This window comes from Schistocerca piceifrons, chromosome 9, assembly GCF_021461385.2.
Source record: "Schistocerca piceifrons isolate TAMUIC-IGC-003096 chromosome 9, iqSchPice1.1, whole genome shotgun sequence".
Lineage (NCBI taxonomy): Eukaryota > Metazoa > Arthropoda > Insecta > Orthoptera > Acrididae > Schistocerca > Schistocerca piceifrons.
Window position 1 is genome coordinate 49,871,527 of NC_060146.1, and position 4,078 is coordinate 49,875,604.

At 42.5% G+C, this 4,078-nt stretch overlaps 1 pseudogene; it reads right to left on the bottom strand.

Annotated features, from left to right (window-relative positions):
* Positions 1–209: 209 nt before the first annotated feature.
* LOC124717568 lies at positions 210–328 on the bottom strand (annotated as a pseudogene).
* Positions 329–4,078: the final 3,750 nt, after the last annotated feature.

The following is a 4,078-nucleotide window of genomic DNA, read 5'->3' on the forward strand; positions in this document are numbered from 1 at the left end:
TACTAAAAAACAAGCGGACGATCTGGACAAGAAGTACCAATCGGCCGCCATGTCATCCTCAGCCCTTAGGTGTCAATGGATGCGAACATGGAGGGGCATGTGGGCAGCACACCGCTCTCCCGACCGTTGTCAGTTTCCGTGACCATTGCTGCTACATCTTAGCCAAGTAGCTCCTCAATTGGCGTCACAAGGGCTGAGTGAACTCCGCTTGCCAGCAGCACTCGGCAGACCCAGATGGTGACCCATCCAAGTGTTAGCCAAGCCCGAGAGTGCTTAACTTCAGTGATATGACGGGAACCGGTGTTACCACTGCGGCAAGGCCACTGGCAACAATTTAGTAAAAGCCATCGTACACTGAGAAAAATATGCCAATAAGGGGATCACAGTAAACAAAAATATTTCACTTCTTAGAAAACTGCAGCGCAATTAGTTACCCAGTCTTATGGCCAAAAAACAAGTGATTAACAAAGCGTGGCTAAAAAAACTGAGGCTTGGAATTGCAGCAGTACAAATGTAAGTAGGCTGTTTAGGTTTTTATGTTGGTAACGCCACGTAGCGCTGTGTATGAAAATCACTGACTGTGTCGCGTGCAGTCTGTGGCTGGTTGGCATTGTTGAAATATTCGCTATTGTAGTGTTGGGCAGTTGGATGTGAACAGCGCGTAGCGTTGCGCAGTTGGAGGTCAGCCGCCAGCAGTGGTGCATGTGGGGGGAGAGATGGCAGAATTTTGAGAGCGGACGATCTGGACGTTTGTCCATCAGAAAGAGTAAATTTTTAATACTGGATATCATGAACTGATCTATATATATATATATATAATGACCTTTGAACATTATTAAGGTAAATACATTGTTTGTTCTCTATCAAAATCTTTCATTTGCTCACTATGCCTATCAGTAGTTAGTGCCCTCAGTAGTTAGAATCTTTTATTTAGCTGGCAGTATTGGCGCTTGCTGCATTGCAGTAATTCGAGTAATGAAGATTTTTGTGAGGTAAGTGATTCATGAAAGGTATAGGTTATTGTTTGTCAGGGCCATTCTTTTGTAGGGATTTTTGAAAGTCAGATTGCGTTGCGCTAAAAATGTTGTGTGTCAGTGTGGTGTTGATCAGAATAAGTAAAGAGAGTAATGTCTGAGTACGTTCAGTTTTGCTCAGCTGTTTGAAAATCAAATAACGTGGAGGTTTATAAGCACAGTATTTCATTAATTTTTCAAGGGGATGTTTCACAATGACTTAAAATTCGCCTAAGGCCCAATAAAATGTATGTTACATCGGTAAGCCAAAATATTTTACGAATATAAAGAGATACAGAGAATCTAGAGAACAGAGAATATACGTAAATAATGCAAATCTAAAATTATTCTTAGCAGCTGCACCAACGACTTAAGGCCCAATGATAAAAGCCTATCAACAGGGTGACTATTGTTGAACTATATGGGAAAAAAACGTAAATTTGTTACAAACTACGGCGTGTACACATCTTACTCAACATGTAAACGTCACTAGAAATATTCGAATATAGGTCATGACATGTTCCATATGCCTGTCATCATTGGCGATGAAGTGGTCCAGACCAATAGCGAAATTCTGCATAAGCCACTGAGGTGTCGGAATATCGATGCTGTCAATGACCTCCTGAATGGCTGTTTTCAGCTCTTTTGAGGCTATTTCTGTGCACCTTAACATAGCCCCACAAAAAGTAGCCACATGGCGGCCAATGGAGGCCCATGCCAGTGGCCTCTGGGTACCCTAGAGCCAGAATACGGTCCCCAAAGTGCTCCTCCAGGACATCAAACACTCTCCTGGTTCGATGGGGTCGAGCTCCGTCTTGCACGAAACACATCTTGACGAAATCAGGGTCACTTCTCGACCGCGAAATGCGGATTCTGTCCCCAAGAAGTGCCAATTTTGTGTACTGACGAACCCGTCCAAATGAAAGTGGGCTCTGTTGCTAAGCATATTCACATACTAATTCCCATCATTCCCTGTGGCCAACCGTGCAGTCTCAACGTCCTAACGCAAAGTGTTCAAGAGTTACGACGATTTGATATCATATAGTTCGATAACTGTCACCCAGTACATATGCAGTGGGTTAGGTTGTTTTTGTTAGCCAATTTGAGTTATGTTACGCACTTCACGGACCACAGGTGTCTTGCATGAAGCTGTTCATTTCGACTTCCTCTACACCACTGTGGTACACTGTATAGCATAATCGCTTACACGCTATACAAGCGGATCAGATATGAATAGGAAATCATTCTAAACACCAGAAGTCCAGAGAAAATTATGTATCACCAGAATAGCAGGCATTACCCTTGGCCAGCACACTGCCCACACTGGAAGTAGGTTAAACTTATTCAGAAGAAGCCAATGGTGGAGAAACATTCTAGCGACGATTATTTTTATTTATTTATTTATTTACTTAACCTGGCAAGATTAGGGACATCAGGCCCTCTCTTACATCTAACCAGGCATTCTACTTATTTTACATTCATATGTTTTAATAGGCATGTTAATTTACATCTAGTACAAGTAAAAGTGAAAGAAAAAACAATTACAAAGGCACACTTGAAAAAATACATACATATAGAGTTTATATTCGTAGATGATAAGTACTGTTATAATTAGAAATTATGAAAGAGACAGATTTTGGATAGGAGCGCTAGCAGCAGGGAGCAGGAGAGAGACTGATCGTGAAGGGAGGAGGAGAAGAATAGAGACATGACGAAACATAATTAAAGAAATATAAAGAAAAAGAAGATTGCGTGGCTAATAGAGATAGACGAAGAGGAAGAAGAGAAAGGCGCAAGATAGGAGACACTAGCTTTGCTATTTGACAGAGGGGAGGATTGGCCTTGTACATTAATTTAGTGGAAAACATTATGAGGTTGATACTAGGAAATGCTTCAACATCTTCTTAAAAGCAGCAGGAGATTGAATTTTGCGCAAGGTAAGGGGCAGTTTGTTCCAGAGGCGGACAGCGGCAACTGAGAAGGAGTTTGCAAAAGTTTTTGTTTTGTGAGTGGGCACAGTTAGGATACCAAATAAGAGTGACTTCGTGTTACGATTATGATGGCATGAAAGGTGTTTAATCTCTGAAGCAAGGTACTGGGGTGCTTGCGCGACGAGGAGTCGGTGAAGTAGACACAGAGCGTGGTAGTCACGCAATTTGTCCTGCCGCAGCCACCCTAGCTGGGAGCATGAAGCACAAAGATGATCATATCGGCGAATGTTGCAGGTGTAACGCACACAGGCATTCATGATTACTTCTAGCCGTCTTTTGTTTTCACTACTCATGCCTTGTTGAATTACATCACAATAGTGGAGGTTCGGTAGAATGAGTGCTTGGAAGAGCTGGCGTTTCAAATCCTGTGGAAATACGTTCCGAAACTTTTTGAGAGCATCAAGACAAGCGGACGTCTTCTGTCACACTGCGACTGTATTCTCCGCCCAGTTGAGATGCTCATCCAAAGCTACACCCAGGTTAACTGTTTTCTGATAAGGTATTGGAATACCTTCGAGCAGAATAGGAGGCAGCCGTTCGAGAAAAACTGAACTTATTAATTTCTGATGGGCTATTAAGGTTACTTGTGACTTTTTGGCCCTAGCGGTCTAAGGCGCTGCAGTCCAGGGCTGGTCTTGTCGGAGGTTCTCGAGTCCTCCCTCGGGCATGGGTGTGTGTGTTTGTCCTTAGGATAATTTACGTTAAGTAGTGTGTAAGCTTAGGGACTGATGACCTTAGCAGTTAAGTCCCATAAGATTTCACACACATTTGAACATTTTTGTCTTTTTTGCATTTAGTTTCAGCCCCAGGTTTTTCACCCATGTCACTACTGAAGACAGATCATTATTCATCTGAGCGATTGCAGTGCTTATATCTTCAAGTCTGATGCTTAGGTAGAGCTGGAGATCGTCGGCATAGAAATGATATTTACAGGACGACAGAACCGACGAAATATCGTTGACATATAAAGATAACAAAAGTGGTCCTAAGACTGATCCTTGTGGCACTCCCGAGGAAACATGTTTCCAGGAAGATTTTTAATTTACGCAGACAACACATTGCTGTCTGTCTTTT